At 41.9% G+C, this 18,380-nt stretch overlaps 1 protein-coding gene and 1 long non-coding RNA gene across 3 annotated transcripts in view; both read right to left on the reverse strand.

Annotated features, from left to right (window-relative positions):
* GSS (glutathione synthetase) overlaps nt 1-18,380 on the reverse strand; it is a 315,783-nt gene that overhangs the window by 146,241 nt on the left and 151,162 nt on the right. The gene's annotated exons all lie outside the window — the stretch shown is intronic.
* LOC133224088 (uncharacterized) lies at nt 10,383-13,049 on the reverse strand. Its single transcript, XR_009728762.1, has 3 exons — nt 12,916-13,049; nt 12,444-12,739; nt 10,383-10,456 (listed from the first exon to the last, which is right to left on the reverse strand). It is a non-coding gene; the product is annotated as an uncharacterized LOC133224088 (long non-coding RNA).

Raw genomic sequence — 18,380 nt, forward strand, 5'->3', positions numbered from 1 at the left:
CCTTTGAACTATGAAATGTCAATGGTCAAGTCACCTCTTTTTCCATATCCAAAGTTTGATTGTTTCAGCGCAGATGCAGAAACTTATTCTAGGTCTTGGAACATGTCAAGGGCTTTTGGTGAGGCAGCGGGAGGTAAGGAACAGGAGCTGCATGTCCCTCCATGAGAGCTGATGCTTCACAAGGAGCAGGTGAGGTTATAGAATAAGGAAACACCTCTCAATGCACACCTGAATGAATGTTGTAAGAGCTAAGTGTGCCCCAAAGTCAACAGCACTCTGAAGGAGCTCAGCTGGGGCCAGGCACTCACCTAGTGATGTCCTGGTTGTTTTCTGCTGATGTCTTTGGGTTGTTTTTCTGTATTGTCTCTGTCTGATGTGTTGGTTTTTTCCTGTGTGCATAATATTCTTTTCATCCCCCCAGATTGAATTTTCTGACTTGTTGGCTTTATCGCTGAAAATTTTCGTAGAGTATTTGGGTGTGCTGCTGACAAAATAATAATTCATATTGTATCAGTCAGTATCACTCCATTGTCTTAATCTTTCATAATGGTTTTTCTGCAGCTTCCAATTTTCCCCAGAATAAAACAAATTACTTAGCAAGTGGAATATCTTCTTGTCATAATAATTTAATATTAAAATGTCAATAAGATTTGGTACACACAGCAGAGGGCACAGAGGTACAGAGACAGAGTAGAAATGAAGTAAACTTAATAAAGTGAGTGAGAAGGTACAATAGGGATTGAGTCTGGCTCCTACACTTGATATGAAAGAACCTTTTTATCCTGCAGTGCAGTACAAGCATTGTGTAAGCAATAATATGATTGCAGGAGCACTTATGCCTGCTGCCTGCCCACTTACGCTTAGTTCAAGTCCAGTACCAGCGTCCACCCCTGGGGCTGTGTATCCTCACCAGGGAAGAGATCAGGGAGCACTAGGTGCTGACAGTACATGGCACATCATGGCAAATAGTGGAGAAGGAGGGGATGGCCAGTGACTGCTCATGGACCCTGGCTTCTGCCCAGCACCATCAGAGGGGGCTCTTATGAAGCAGTTGAACAGTTTCTGTGGCTTGTGGGTAGATGAAAGCACCAGCCTGTGATTCAGCATCCTGATCCACACACTGGGTTAGGATCCGTGTTGGGGAGTCTGATCATGGCATGCATTAGATCAGACCTGAGCACTCAGTTTCATTTTGATGCAACCCTGGAAGGGTAAATTCTCCTTCTGATTCAAACGTACTGATTGCACTGGCAGATGAATGCCAAACACTGTGGGTTTCTCTAGAACATAGCAAGCTTCCTAAAATTGTCTGGAAGGCTCAGGAGCAGATCCATCTTTTCCCTCAATATGAGGTGGACAGCAGGACAAGGTTTGGGAACAGTCCTGCTCTTCCTTGGACAAATCAACATACCTCTGTAAAAAGAAAGGGCAGAAGAGCAATCACAAACTCAGAATAATTCAGGTTGAAAGAGCAATAGAGATCATCTATTCCAATCCACTGCTCAGAGCCAGGTTAACTTCTAAGTAGCATAAAATCAAAAAGGAAGCAAATTTGCATGAGCTTCAGGACCTTATTATCTGGCTCTGTTATGTTTTAGACTATAGGAAAGCCATTCCTGTAGCTAACCACTCTTTTCTCTCCTGCAGCCATAGAAATGGGTGTTACATTTAGCAGCTGACTCTTTCCACACAAATATATCACTATTTGAAGTCCCCATTTTCAGGCACTTAATGTCTATTTCTGTAAAAATGGGACATAGGTCTGGCTTTGAATGTTCAGTCTTTTCATAGTCCTTGGGAGGGAATAAAGAGGAGAGCTAAAGAAACCAAAAGGCTACGCTTGCCTGGTTTCTCCCTTTTCACAAAGGAATATTCTATGCCGTAGTTATTGCCCTGCATAGCAAGTGGGTAACATTTTCATGCTATTTCAACCAAAGGCTAACCAGGAGTTAGCTCAAATATGTCTTGCTCTCTCCTACAGGTTTTCACAAGCAAGCACAAGGGTGCCTGGGCCACACAGGAGGGCAATGGGACACCAGGGAGCTGCAGAATGTTCCCACCAGCTCAGAGCATCAGAAAGTTGGTGGGGGTCATCTTGTGCTCACAGCTTTTACAAGGATCAATAAGGAAGGTTCTTCATCCACTCTGGGAGGCTTCTGCTTATTAACTGCTGCCCTTCTGTGTGTAAAAATAAAATTGGTAAACAGCAAAGTCCTTCTCGCAGTCACAGTATTGAATGTCAGGATGACTTAACTGTCAAGAGCTATACACAGAGCTGCTAGAAAAGGAGGAGTTTTTGAAGCCTTGTGCCAGTGGAAGGCTGTTTTCTGCTGTGCAGTTTCTTTCCCAGTTCTTAGTCTGTACCAGTTTAAAACCACTCAGCACTTTCCTTGAGAGCTCATTCAACAGGGCTAATTGCTCCGATAATAGGAAACTGATGCTGATGTTCAGCCAATATTTTCCCATCCTCCCTAGTGAGCACTTTCTGGCTGCCACCAGGAATCCCTGCCTCTTTTTCTATCTACATGTTAATGCATCTATCTACATCTTAAATACTTGTGGATGTTCACTGCATTTCTGCCTCCCCCAGTCAAACTTTGCTCAGCAAAACTGCCACAATATAGCTTTTATTTATCAGATAAATCTCTGTCACTCCTTCTTAATTGCTTTTCATTTGTTAGCTTCTTTCTGGTGTTAAAATGGTCACAACTGAATACAATTTTCTACATGTGCCCAGCTGCTGTTTTATAGACTATATTCACAGCCTTTCTCCCTAGCTGTATCTCTGCTCATTCAGACCCAACAGTGTGATAGACTCACTTGCAGGCATGCTGCAGTGCCAAAAACACATTCTCAAATATAAACTTCCATAGTGCCTCTTCCTGCTGTGTGTACCCCACATACCAATGCCAAGGAACGTCACCTACCAATCCATCCATCCATTCTTTTCATCTAGTTGTATCTTGCCTCATTTCTTTCCTTCCTTGGTCCATCAGTGTTTTTTCCAGGATGGTTTTCCCATTGTTGTTTGCTCTGCCTCCCAATTTAGGCATCACCTGGGAATCTAATTAATGTGCTTTTTACCTGCTTTTCCAGGTCATTAATAGTGCTTTTGAGCAAGGCTGGATGTAATAAAAGTCCCTGAGGTAATCCTAGTACAGCTTCCCTAACTAGACATTGCACACCGATGCCTGTTGTGCACAGCTTTCTAGATGCTTCCCAACCCACGTGAAATGGCTTACCTCCAGGGCAAATAAAGTGAGGTAGTTTTCAAGGAAGGTTTTGTGGGCAATTGAAATGATTTACCAGAGTAGATATAGATAAAGATATAGATGATATAGATATTATTGATATATAGATATAGATGACATAGATATTATAGATAGATATAGATATATATCACAAAGTGACCACATACTGTAAAGGTTTCATGTTCCTGCATTTTCACATTTAACAAAACTAGCCCAGCAAGTTTCCTTTTAGTAAGAAGCAATGCCCACTCCCCCTTCTATATCCCTCCTCTTCCCTAAGATTTACACAGGGTTTCCTTACCTATTGTGCATCCATAACCTTAATGTTAGCTTCCTACCAGGGATTTTCCAGTTTTCTCATTCCATTCTGCATCTTGCCCTGCCTGGTTCTGTCTGGGAGTAACAGCATTTTAGCTGAAGGACAGTGGTGGGTTTTCCTTCAGGGACGCCACCAGCCTCTAGTACCTGTGATCACACTGTGTGCTAAACATGCACCCATGGTCCCTCACGGATCCACACCAGCCTCCTGCCAGGCAGATTTGGTTCAGGCATGTATCTGTGTTCAATAAAACTCACCATGGAATGAGTCAGATATCCCACTGGCCAACAGATTGCTGATCAGCAAATTAAAAGTTACCTATGCAGAATGATGTCTAAAACCACTCATTTGTACACACTGCGTTACGTAGCACTGTTGCTTTTCAAAGGATTGCCCTATACGTGAAGAAAAGCCCTTTAGTTCCTTACTCCTTCTGCAAAGGACTGAGGAAAAAAAACCCAGAAATTATTTGTAGGATTATTTATCAAAATCGTTTCAAAATATGAAGGGGGCTTGAAATATCTTCAAAGCTCCATAGAGCAAGATAGTTAAATCAAGTATAAATTATGCATTATTATCTACCTATCACACAGAGCAGTGCTGCATCCTACAGGGTACTGCATGCTCATTGGTGGGCCAAGAACTTCATAGAGATAGAGCTATCACCAATTTATAGCAAAACCTAATGAAGCAGTATGTGTAAAGCACTTGGGACTTTCAATTAAAAGTATTATGATATTATAACACTTAAGGGCATAAGAGCCAGTCTGATAACCAGTTGCAGAACAATTAAATCCAAGTATGTGTCCACACAGAAACAACAGAAGTGGGTAACTACACATGGCTGACAGGAAGAGCATGAACAAGAGATGCTGCACCAGTGCCTCTGCTCTGTGGCAGTCCCAAAAGGCATTCAAAACATTTCAAGGGGATCAAAGCTGCCTCACGGGCACTATACAAATTCACCATCATAAACACTGAATAATACATTACAGTAATCTGATTGCTATTGACTGTTACAGTTGCATGTGTGACCTTGGGCATACATTAATCAAAGGGAGCCGTTCATATTTCCATCCTGTATCCTGCAGCGATGTGCAAAACTCATCTCAAATCTCTGCTTGTCCCTGTATCTCTTTCGGTTCCATCTGATGTCACTTGGAAATGCAGGCTGGTATTTGGAGGGAAATGGCTTTTTCTATCCTCCCTTCTTTGTTTGAATACACACACACATGCGCCAATATAGAATAATAAAAGCAGGTACCTTTTTGTCCACCCAGTGCTCTCTGAACCCAATTTAGCAAGTGTTGTAATCTCAAAGAGCATTCAAACTTTAGAGTAATTGGTTTCTCAGCAGAAACTATAACTAATCCAAGGCTCCATTTGGAATTTCACCAAATGTGCTTATTATTTACCCTAAGAAACGAGACATTGTCAAAATAAAAGATCCCATTGCTTTCATCTACCTAGCACAATGCAGCATGTATAATGTGCTGCTCGCACAAGGTGCATCAAGGCTTAGACTGGAGAAACCAATCTCATCAGTTCCTTTTCCTTTTCTCATTAACAGAAGACAGTGAATACAAGAAAGAGCTGACAATGTGCTGAAAGCAAATTGAGTAGGCATTGCTTTGCCTACAGTGATTCTCTTATCCTTCCCCCAAGGCTCTCAGATGACACTTAGTGCATGATAGTGCAAGGATCTCAGGCACATGCTGACTGCCATGCTGCCTCCTGCCCCAAGGTGGTCTTTGAGTAAGGAGAGCCTTCCCCCAGGGTGTGTGTTTAATCCCAAATGAAGGGCTCTCTCAAAGCTTGGTGTAAAAGATATAAAACCAGACTGGGTTTGATAGGGTTTCAGAGCACTGGCATGCAAACACATTTTTCTAACAACTTTATTCCATCACCTGAGAGCTAAGCATGATAGTCAATAATTCAAGGTAAAGGACTAAAAAAGGCTGGGATTATTCCCCAAGCAAGTCTTGTAAATCCAGACCATTTGTATTTCAGACCAAATTTAAACAAGTTATGGTAATACTAATACTATATGAGTAATTTGCTCTACACCCACAGCTACCTGCTTTTTAAATGTTTGATTTAAAAATAAATAAAAGTTTTAAAAGTCTCACAATGTTTTTACTCCAAGCTCTCTGTGTGCTTTGTCAGAGAGTGTTGAGGAGGTACTGAAGAATACCTGGGCCTGAAGGAGACATAAAGAGGAGCAGGCTGTATGCTCACTGCTGACAGTCAAGCAGTCCTCCCTCCTGGCGATGTGAAAGCACAGAACTTAATTAAGAAGGCCCATTTTGTCCACAAAGCCTTTTATGGTCCGTGGCCTTTGCTCAGATACACTTACTTTTCCCATCAGTCACATCAGGAGCCGGGGGTTGCTGCAGAGCATTGCCTGGGGACCCCCTGGAAGCTTTCTCCTTTATAAATCTTTCACACTGGTTCTATTACCTGGAGTGGACTTGCACAGCCTGCTCCCTGCAGACCTTCATCAACCCTACGTGCATATGCCATGATGAAGAAAAATAGTGCATGTAGACCACTCTTCCTCCTCTTTTCATTAAGCAGCAGCTCTTCAGCTCCTAACAGAGTTTCAGGATAAATTAATGGATGTTTTAGAAGTGGTCTTAGAAAGATGGATCAAATTTCGTGAGGAGAATCTCAAGGCCTTATTAATCCCTTGGATACAGGTATGAGTGGCCAGTGAAGTTGAAGAAGAAATGTTAGATGTTGGACCCCCTCGGAAATGAAAAGTGATTGCAGAGTTTTGATGTCTTTGTGGGCTCTTATCTCAATACAAAATGGTCGTGCATTGGAAATCATGCTGCAAAAGGATTTGTTTTGTCCCTACTAACTTCTCTCCTCACATCCCACAAGAAATACTTTATTCATCCCCACATGGAAGTCCAAAAGGGAGAACTGCTGGATGTAGAACATAAGGATGTTTCAAGAGGAAAAACTAACTCTAGGAGAGAGATCCAGGAATTCATTCCCCTGAACTCCAGGTTCAAGAAGTAATTTGAAAGAATGGCTGGAGACTGCAATCTGCAGTGCCTGGATATTTTGTCCTCCTATGAGCCATACAGCTGATCTTAAAAACCGCTCTCCCTTCTCACTAAGAAAGGCTGGAGTTAAGGAACCTCAATCACACTTACATAAGTTTAAAGCCAGCATAACTTCTGCCTCTTGTGGGTGTAACTTTTCATTTATACTCGTGACGCCAAGAAGAAAATCAGATCAAGGGAACATAAATCAAACAGAGATCAATACTGAGCATCAAGGTACTAATTCTATCTCCTGAAACAACCCTTACAAGCTGCAGGAGGCTGGGAGACAATTCCCTTGGGGCAGGCACAGCAGATTTATCTTGAGCTCTGGTCCTGGTACAGGGGAGATGTTGGAGGTGGAAGGGGATGGGTCTGCACTGAATGCTATTAAGAATCTGTGTCTGTCTGGGCTGTCAAGCAGTCTGTAGGCAGCTTTGGGAGGTTGTCATAAATCAGTGCACCCTTGCACTGGGGACTGGTGATGAGAGCCAACTTGGTTTAAAATCATATTTCACTGTGTTTTGCTTTCAGGAACCACTACAGAACCTCAGCCTCATGCTTCTTATTGTAGAAAGTCCACAGGATAAGAAAGAGTAGGTGGCTGAGAGTTCTTCCCCAAAACCAAACTCTCCCAAACGGCCTAGCAGTGTCTTCTTCATCTTCCTCCAGTGACACAACAGCAGTAAAGCTGGTCTTTAAAGTGTGCTGAAATGTTTCATGACTTGAGCAAAGCTGCACTGGCTGGAAAAAGGCTGCTCTGTTGGTCCATGGGAGGACAGAATGCAGTGGTTCAGTGCTCTGTAAGCAGCCCACAAAGTGCCAGGCAGATGCTCGCATGAGCCAACAGCTTGTCTGATGGAGTCTTAATTTGGTTTTAGGAGACATAGTAAAAAGAATGAGGCGCTTTGGCTGCTTTATGCTAGCACTGGTAAATGTGACTCTATAGATTATGGAAGTCTGAAATCAAAAGGCTCAGAAGTGGAGGAGTGGGAGAGAAAGAGAAAATAGGCAAGTATTTTGTACATTAGAAAATTTTACACCTTATTGATCAAAGCACAAATTGTGCAGGGCCTTACTTTGTAGAAATTTGCAGAGAAGTGAGGTGGAAAGGGGAGATTTGTTTGGGGGTATAAGAGGGGCTGGTCAGGAGAGATCGATGGCATGTTAAACTGCAATAGCTGATAGCATAATTAAGTAATAAAACTCTCCAAGTAGTAATTATAGTACATGTCAAGCAGAGTTATAAGGCAGGAGGTCAAAGGGCAAGTGATTAACCATCTGAGAAGTGTAACAATCCCCTGGAAATGCCCAGCCCAGACTGCTGTTGCTTCAGTGAAATATAATTTAATAAATGGCAGAGAGTAGGACCAGCTTTCTGTTTCAGCTCTGAGCTGATGGCAGTGCCTCCCATCAGTCTGCAGTATCCATGAAGAAGAGTCAGGGGAGCTGCCCACGGCCCTCATTATGAAGCTGAACACGCGATTCCTTACTTTGTGCCTGTGAAGCCCAGACATCCCTTGACTTGCCTTCTTGGAGCTCGGCTGTGGTACCCAAGGCAACGATGTCCCACCTGTCCCAGCACTAGCTGAAGCCAGCACACACTGAGCTGCTTGATTTTGCTCCAGACAGGACCAGGAGCAGTCAGCTGAAGATCCATTACAGAAAGCTGTTCCTCACTGTCTTGTTGCAATTGCAGCAGTCTCCTAGCAAAGGTGTGGTGCCTTATTTGAATGGATCTAAGATATCTATTGAAACATGCAGAGGATAATTCCTGTTGCTGTAGATTTCACATAGAGAAGTTTCTACTTCATTAGTTTCAAAGAAATAAAGGAAAAAAACCCTGATCTCTATCTCAGTACAGAGATACATAAAATCATATTTTTCTCTGAAAGTCATTCTGCCTGCTGTTTCAGCAATAAATCCATTAATGAACTAAGATACCTTCATTCAGACTTTGAAAACTTCTGGCTGGGCTGAGCTCATGACCCTGATGGTTTTTATAGGTTAGTCCTCCTTATGTACACTTAGACATCATTCATACAGATGCCAGTCTTCTGTTGAGCATTGCTACCCTGCTGCTAAGTACAGAAAAAGATCTAAATTAGTTGCTTTTTAATTTCATGTGCTTCTTACTCAAGGAAAAGGAGCTCTTGACTTAACTTCTTTAAACACTTTGCTATTTTTTGTATCTCTCTATCATCACCCCTTGTTCCTCTAATGTCTAAGATACATAGTTCTAATCTTTTAATCTCTCCACACACTGCAGCTTTGTATTCCCTTAATCATTTTCACTACCTTCCCTAGACCTTTTTCTTTTCTGTCCTATCCTTCTGTAAGGCTGGAAAGCAAAGCTGAGCAAAGTATCCATGCTGAGGTGTCACTTCATGTTAAAGATATGCAATAATTTTGTGCTTTCAGCTAGCTTTTTCTATACAAATGAACATTTTGTATGGCCACCATTTCTTATTAAATAAATGCCTGTTGGAAATGTTACCTTGTTCCTCTCCTGACTACCTACAGTTAATTTAACACCAGCGCCACATATGAGTACTTTAAATTGGGTTTCTTTTTCCTTTCAGTATGATTCACCTTATGCTTACTTCACCTGAGCTGGGCCCTGAAGTGTAGCCCACCTCGCTCTTCAAGAGACTCCTGAAATGATTTTCAGTTTTATTGATGCTTTTGGCAATCAAAATCATTATTCTGGCTCAATGGTCAGGCTGGTCTGGAGCATCACAGCACCAGTCTTACACTGACATAGTTATTACTCCTTCCTTTGGAAGAAAAACGATGCCCATGTAGCTGATCACTCTCCCAAGAAATGTTTGTAGGAGACTATTTAAAACATCCTTGCAGATGGAAACTGTTGAAAACCTTCTCCACGCTGCTGCAGGAACATGAGGAAGTGTAACAGACTGGAGAGAAATGAGTATTTTTTCACAGAACAGTATGGGCTCTTCCGTGAGATAACATTAAGCAGCATTTTATAAATACCATATTTTTAGTTCATTTATTTGATTAACGTGAGTATAGTTTCTCCTTGCTTGCCAGGTGTTTCCTAATATGAGAACTCCACAGATATTATGTAGCTGAGACTCCTGCAGCACACTGTGCACCTGGGACTGCGTAAGCAAACTAGTGTGTTTGCCCCTGACTTATGGTCAGAGAAGTAGTATCTTTCGGCTCTATTTCCATATCTGGATAATGCAGACCACAATATCGACTTTTTTGTTTGTTAAGTACATTGAACCCACTCATAGCAACTAAAATACAAAGATTTTTTCATCTATCCATGTGATGCATACAGGTGCTGCAATATCTTTCTATTTTGCAATAAAATTCCCTATTAAATCATCATAATACCAATTTTCCATTAACCCTACTGACTGTAAATAAACATCAGTGCTAGAAGGACACTTACTGCTATTTGCCATTTGAAACGTTCATCAACACAGCCTTATGAGCATCCAGGGATGCTGTGTAGGCACAAGAACCTGCTGTAGACTTCCAAGGGCCACAGCACTCACCACCTGCATAAGCCAGTAAATACATAAATAAGTCAAATAGTACTAATTTCAATGACAAAATTTAACTCCTTACTTTAATAGGTAATAAAAATTCCTGCCTTCCTCTCCCTTCACCCACACTCTTCCCCAGCCTCAGTTATGAATCACTTCTTTGTTCCAGCATAGTGGCAGAGGAATGCTGTCTCCAGTGCTATTTCCTTGCCGTGTGTACGTGTATGTGCATAAGAAACTTTTTCCTCCTCCTCTGTTCTCTCTTGGGTCTTATTAAACGCCGCACTCTCCAGTCCCTTGTGGTGAGCAAAGCTGGGGAGGATGAAGGAGATGCTCTACTGGGTATAGCAAAGAGGTTTGTGGTAGAGCTGATGGCTGCAAAAAGGTAAGAGTTATTCCTGGAACAGCAGAGGGAAGGAAGCATTTCCCTCTGTGAGGATAATTCTGGAGTTTGTTATACGAGAATGAGGAAGGGATTCCTTAATAATGCAAAAATTAAAGAAACTCAAAGTACGATCATCATTGCTACTAACGGCCTTACAACACACCTTTAATGAAGCGTGGGCATATATCACATTTCCAGCTTGAAAACAGGAGCACAAACACCATTAATAGAAACTCAATTGTACAAAACTCTGTAATGGCTGTTGCTATGTTTTGGCTGTGCATTAAGCAATGTTCCTGAATTCCCTATCTTTGCAAGTACTGACAAAATTAAATCATTCAATCTGTGTAACAAATGTTTACTGAGTAAACATGACAAAAAGTCTGCAAATACAGGAAATCTATTATGGAGGCCAAGTGCTTCCCTTGCATGGTGGACCCTTCAAATACCTACTTCAGTCTCAAAACCGTATTTCAGGAGGTACCTTTCCAAACAGGGAGGTTTGCTGAGCAGCCTGCCAATGATGGCAAATAGGCAACCTGAAATAGATGAGAAAGCTTGTTGAGATAAATTTCTAACTCTACAGCCGGCAGTAAAACAAAAGATGGCAATTCATGCAAACAGGCTTCAAACTGCAGCACCTCCTTGTGGTTCAAGATGCTGACACTTCCCGACAGTTCTCTTTTCAAGCACAGAGTATGTGACCCTCCCTGTGGTCCTGGCATTAGAAAACTCCACGTGGGACTTTTGGTTTCTGGGAAATGGTGAATTCTTAAGCACAAACCCGAGTTTGGAAAAGCCAGGTTTTCCTCTGAAATGGCAATCTCAGGTACACTAGCTGGCTGTATTGAGTACTTGGTTACTGACTATTACAGTCTAAGTGCTCCCCCGTGTGTTTGCTCTCACCCTCTTGCTGTAATTTTGGCTTTGAAATTCCCTACAAGCTTAATAATAAGAATAAAAAGCTGGGTAGAAAAAAAAACATTTCAGCCCAATTTCTATCTCATCTCTATTAAATACCAAACCTCTCTCAGAAAAACCTTAGATATTTCGGGTTCTTAGTCATGGTCACACTTCTGTCTCTCTGGGGTTTTTGGAATCAGTCTCTGAACTGCCTGATGGGTGGGTTGAAGCAGGTTCATTGCCAGATCAGGTCTGTGTGGGATGGGAGAGGTGCTGTGGAGTTGTCATCTGCAGCTCAGATGCCCCCAGGACTGGAAATAACTCAGAGGGATGAGGAGGCAAAGGAGCATTTTCACCTTGTTGTGGAGCTCAGAGAGGCTCTTCAGGAAGCCCTGTGAAGAATAAAACCTTTTCTGCCAAGAACCTGGTCCAACACACTGCGCAACAGCAAAGAAAGCATCACAAACTGCACACGCTGACCATTTGTGCCACAACCAGATGTCTTGGAAACCCATCAGAATTGAAGCTGTAGCTGATAAACTTTCCTTTTGTATTTGTTTGCTGCTCGTTATTAAGGCTTCAGGGCAGCCCATGTGCACTTGGATAACAGGAATGGAAAGTTTTCAAGTTCTGATGTGGTGTCTGCTCTGGAGGAGCAGAGTTTGCTAAATCAGGCTGCAGTGCATACACCAAGTTACGTGACACAGCCGTAGATGAAGGGTAGATATATTTCTGAATTTGCTATCTGATGTTCTCCATTGATTTTCTAGGCAAATCTGTTCAACTCTGTGCCTAAGATTACTCCTGCCTTCGATGAGCGATGTGTGATATAAAGTGGCTGCCTCTCACAGACCCTACGAGCCTTTAACTGAGGTTTGTAGCATCAATTTCGCTCAAGATGTCACTAATAATTCAAAAGCAACAAGTGGCATAAATGAGCCGTGTACCTGTGAATAAACATTTAGATTTGTAGCTATCATTTTTCACCTATAAAAGTAAAGTTTGCAACACCATGTCCTTTTACCTTGGAAAAGTCTTCCAGGGTCTGTCCTTACCCAGGCATCAAGAGTTCTTCCTCTGTCCTGCAGACTCCAGCATCCCATTTCACACACAGATTTGTAGTCACTAATCCGTTCCCCCTGCACGGTATTACATGGATAATTGTGTAGATATAGATGCCTTTTAGCAGGCTTACTGGAATATCTTGCACCACCATACAGCACATCTCTTTTATTTAAAAACTTCAGATGGTCTGTTTAACATTCATCTTTTTTGACATTCTTCCATCGATTCACTTCGGCGACTTCCTAAGCAGATGCAAGAATACATTTTAGCTGAATTTCAGGGGATACTTATTGCATGTTAAATACCACCAGGCAATTATTTAATGAGGTTTAACAAGTATGTAATAGATAGATTACTTATGACCTAGATGTGAAACCTCAATGAATATGTTTAATCAATTGGCATTCAATTAACATACATTAGGCTTTTCCTGCAGCACGGTGCTTTATTTTAGCTGTCTGGCTGACAGACCAGGCTTGAATACTTGTTAACTACTTACTGGCCATGAGTTTAGGTTCAATATTGTACCTATAAATAAAAAAAAAAAACAAAACAAAAAATTAATTGCAAACCTGCTCTTGGTGAGTTTATGGGCCTGTAATTACCCATTTAGAAGTGTAAGTCCCATTTGGTGCATCAGTATTCTCTATCATCTTCTCAACATTCACAACTGTAGGGACCTTTCTATGCCCCAGGCAGTTATGTCCATACCTTTTCTCTTATTCAGCAAAAGAAACTATCCAGATCCTTCTTTTGAATGTCAAGATTTTCACTGGCTATGAGGAGATAATATAGGATTAAAGTGGCATATAAAGGAGCATGTGATGGATGTCCTAGGGTGGAAACATCACAACCCAGCAATTGCTCTTCATCTCTGTAGTGCTACAGCTTTAAAAGCTTAATAAGGAACAACAAATTCGTATGGCTCTTTGTCCAGTTGTATTCATTAATTTGCATGCAACTTGTGCTTTTTATTCTCCTCATCAGTAGGAAAATTGTGTCTCTTCAAAAATCGTCAGAAATACGTAAAGCACTATTAAATGATGTTGAAAGCAAGCTTAGCCAGGAGAACTGATGAGAAAGGAATTCATTTTCACACCAAGTGCTACAGAGGCTGTGTAACATGTCATGTCTTCAGCTTCACACAGGGATTTGGAAACACCCTTGTCCCACCTCTGTGAGCATGAACAGCTAAACCATTTGCTTCATCTGGTTGAGAAGAGCAGAGGAAGGCAGAAAGCATGGGTTAAATAATAAACAGGTTAGTTTTGCTACAGAGATGTATCTCTACTGCATATTCCACAAAGAGCTCTGCAATATGGTTTCTAAACTCTGTCCTTTAACCCCTGTATAATTCCTCACCCGACTTTCCAGGCTTCATGTCACCATTTGCTGACAAGGAATAAGGCAGAGTTTTTGGAAAATGGAAGGTGGTTTTGTGAAGACAGAAGCCACAGTGGGAGAAGTGAGAAAAACGACCCAAATCTTGGCGTACTTCTAACTGGCTGAAGAATACATAAAATACCCATTTTGGTTCAATTTCCCATCTTTCAAACAGAAGAAGCCTCAGTGCGCTTTGAGGGAAGAGCTGGAGTGGAGGTTAAAACATTGCAGCATCCTCACGTGTACTCTCTGCACATCAAATAAGACAGCGTGTGCTAGAGGAATAGCTGTGTGCCTTTGTCCTGTTGGAATTCACATCTTTATCTCGGAGGGAGTTTCTTTTTAGAAATTCTGTGGCTTTGGCTAATTTACCATGTTCTGTACTTTACAAACATGGCTTTCCAGCACCAGATCTCATAGTTGCAGGCAAACTTGGGTATCAAGATCTGAAAGGCTGCAAAGCAAGAAGATACGTTTTGTTCTTTTCTTCTGCAGAAAGGACACCCTGCAAGATTAAAGTGACTGGATTTTGATCAGCATTTCCCATTTGCACTGGGCTCTTTACGAATTGAAATGTAAAAGGTCAAAGCTCCAAAAGCATTTTTCATTTCTAAAGAGGTTTGTTCACCACTGTAATTTAATAGCCATGCCAAAGCTGATAAGATTTTGGAATCCGTCCATGGCGTGTATTGATGTCACAGGTCAAAAATAAAGGCTTCAATGTAATTTATTTCTCCAAGCACACTGAAGATAATAACTCAAGCACAGAGCAATATGTTAAAACTAAATTATATTCAATAAAGATGACTTATGCCAGTCTTCTAAAAACTAAATACACTTGGCTCAACCCGCATGTGCTCATTACTGTGCTATGATGGCCTCCAAGAGGTACTTTGGCATTGCGCAGTGGCCAACCTATGATTCTGGATCTAGGCTGCGGGGTTTGAGAGTAGTACTGCAAGGGGATAAAGCTTGCTCCTCCTTTCTCTGTTACAAATCTGACTTGAGAGAGCATTTTCCTGCACCAGCTTCTCCTTCTGTTTTGCTTTCTGCTGGATGGAATGATGCATAAGAACAAAAATTCGTTCCTGCTATAAATAGTCTGTGCATGTGATACAAGGGGGAGGAGAGCAGATGCTGCACACATAGCTTCAACTGGAATGTCATGCTTTAGCACTGAGTTAGGGATGGGGGAAGGGGGCTCTTTCCAAACACTGGGAAAGAAAGAAGAACACTTTCCAAACAGAACAGGTACACAGCAGAGGCAGGCACATACAGAGTTTCCTCTATCACTCATACTGTAATTTAGAGCTTCTAACACTGAGGTCCAGCAGTTGGCTCATTCTTGTCTTTCATCCACTGATTGACAGTGATCCTGTTCTCCCATGTGGATATTTACTGGATGTAGGAAATCCAACATTGTCATCAGTGGAGCGTGGAACTCCACCCTTTCAGCCAAACAGAAATCAGAGTTTCAGTACCAACCCTGAATCATCTTTTAGCTTTTGCCCATTTTTATAACTGTTTTAGCACATTGCTTCTGGTTGTAAGAGTTTTTTACATGATCAAGAGATTCTTTGCATGCCTCTCATTTGAGGTAAGGCGAATTGATTTGGACTACTGGCTTCTGACTGGAAGCCACCAGACTATTTTAGGCAGTAAATCTTCCTGAGAATGTGTAAAGTCATAAAAAGGTTGTATTTGATTTGAGAGAATTTCATAGGTTTGTTCCATCATGGTTCAGTTCTCAAGACTCTTGTAAGAACTGAACAGACAAACTGTGCCTCCCAGATGCAGGGCTATGGAGCTGTCTAAGCACTGGAGATACCATCAAGGAGAACACAGATTGCTCATAGACCCTTGATTGAGATATATCCAGGGAGAGGCAGCAAACCTGTGATCTCGGTCTGCAAGCAAACACCAAGGATGCCGCACTGGATAAACCTAGAGGATCCGTGATGAGCCCTAGAATCTATAAACCAATGTAACATCAGCTGGTGGGCTTCTCCAGAGCTGCACTTAACCTCCAGCAGCAGAGTCATGCTGGGAGCAGCAATACCTCTGCACAAGTTTGCATGGAGTCTGAAATCTCTAGGTTACGTGTATGATTAAACTTGTAGTACAGTGTCTACACAACTAATAATTTTCAGTAATTTGTGTGTCAGAAGAATTGCTTATACACTGGTATCTAGTGAGCCGATTGTAATTTACCTGATAGCAAACACCTACAAAGAAGTACAGGCCTGAGTGGAAGGGTCAGGTCTGTAGTTGTTTCCAGAATCTAATGAAATCCTGGCATGACTTCCTCTAAACAATGGGAGATTTCAGCTGGGAAAAATCAAGCACTGTGAGGAAAAGCAATCACACAGCAGTCTTCATTATGCAAATCAAAACGCCAAAAGATTGGTGACATTTACCCTGCTCTCACAGCTGCAGTTGCAGAATGACCATTGGATACAGACTGAATGAGGCCAGAAGGAATCATCATTTGCATGGGAAGGTTTAGGATTAAACTAAAAAGCAAATAAAGTCCTAATTCATTAACCAAACCGACAGTGAAAGGCTGTAAGACAAGCACAGAATCAATTTCAATTTGAACTAAAAAATATATCAGGCACTACAAGGCTTTGATTTACAGTTCACACATCTTCCTGCAGGATGCCCTCAACCAGTAACCACCACTGCCAGCTTACAGGCAAGTAAACCTCAAGTCAGAGTCGGGGAGGTCATCTAGATTATGTGTGAAAGAGTTGAGACAACAATATCAGCTTCTCCAAAATGATACTCATGAACACAGCAGCAGCAGTTCTCTGTAAAACAAAGAACAATGCTGGAAAACGCCACGTGAGGCAAGACAAGAGGATTGAGATGGATCACGAAGCCAAAAGTGGCTTCTCAAAGAAGTGACAGGAAAACACTTCATCCGATTGCTGAGGTCCTTACTACAGGCTACAGCAGCTGGAGCCCCTCTTAGGAATTAACACAGAAAGATTTTTAACAGCCAAAAGCAAAAGGTGAAGTGGGCAAAGCACTTTTAGAAAGCATCAGACAGGCAGAAACTGCATGGAGCTATTAAGAAAAACAACAGTGAAACAACATAGAAAACTCAAGAGCAGTTTTGTTGAGGTCCATCAGGGCTGCTGGAACAGGCAGTGTTTGCTGGGAACACAGGGACAAACACTTGTCTCCTCTGCAAGGCCTCAAAACCTGGCGCCTGCAAAGCTCTGCAAGGGAATAGCAGAATGGCTCTGCGACCACGGTACAGAAGAAACAAGGTGAATTGGGAAGGTCTTCTGCAGTGTTTTTCTCATCAATAGTGCAGTTGGATATAGTAAGGCCTGCAAGAGGAGTCTGACCCAGAGGACTGTATGTTTACTGTATGAACAAATCAAAAAAGCATTGTTTGTAATGAAAGAATAAATGATCAGCAGACAAGTCCCTAGGCTCAGGGAAGCATCATCATTTAACTACTATATTGCAAAAAAACACTCGACAGTGTCCACTGCAAGTGCATCTGGAGGTATAAGACAACACAAAGATGTGCCCTCTGCCAGGGGTTGTCCCATGGTCAGGGTGAGCACAGAGGCAGCTTGTTTGCCTGATGCTACCGCAGTGCTGAAGTCAAAAGTGAGTTCTCCCGCACCTACTACTTGGCCTTGCCCTCAACCTCATTGCAAGAAATAAATAACCATTTCCCTTTTGAAATGCAGAATGTGCTTTCAACTACAGCTATTCTAAGAAAAAATAATCAAATATTGTAATGACAGCATCACTCTTGTAAATGACAGCTTAGCCAACACTGAAGTGAGGACCAGAAGGCTTTGCAGAACTGTGGGGAAAACACTGATAATATTCACGTTGAAAACACTCTTAGCGCTCACTGCAGTAAAAACTCAAGAACAGCTTTAGAAGGTAGGGATGACAACCAACTTCTTTACATATGCTGGCAGCAACTATCTCCTGTGCCATGGAGATTTCAGAAAGGAAATAAGGCTGTGAATTAGAAGAAGGGCATTGCTTGTACCACCTTAAAAATATTTGGTTATTGAAATTCCACAGTTAGCATCAGAAAGGGCTTTCTTGCCTTTTTCATTTACATCTTAACATATGGATGTGAGAACTGAAAATCCATAGCAGATAAAAGCAGATATGAAATGCCTTTGAAAGCAAATGTCATAGAAAGCTCTCGATAGCAAGTAAAATTCCCTTCTAAAAAATCAGGGAATGATCAGATCTCAGCAATCACACTCTCTGAAGTTATCCAAAAGAGAGTCTGATGTGTCTGCTAAGGAGAAGGTCAGCATACCTGTCCACATCTGGACCACAGAAAGAATATGTGAGGGATCTGTCTGAAAGGTCCCCTCCTAGCTCTACTCGCCCTCTATTCAGAGGAGAGCATTTAGTACATTTAACAATATAAGCTCCATGCAAAGGTAGGCTGGATGTAGGATGTCTTTTAAAAACTGCTGGGGAGGTCTGGAATGAATGCAGTGGTGTGAG

This window comes from Neopsephotus bourkii, unplaced genomic scaffold (genome assembly GCF_033783945.1).
Source record: "Neopsephotus bourkii isolate Nb327-2 ecotype Australia unplaced genomic scaffold, CSIRO-AGI_Nbou_v1 NB_1663, whole genome shotgun sequence".
Lineage (NCBI taxonomy): Eukaryota > Metazoa > Chordata > Aves > Psittaciformes > Psittacidae > Neopsephotus > Neopsephotus bourkii.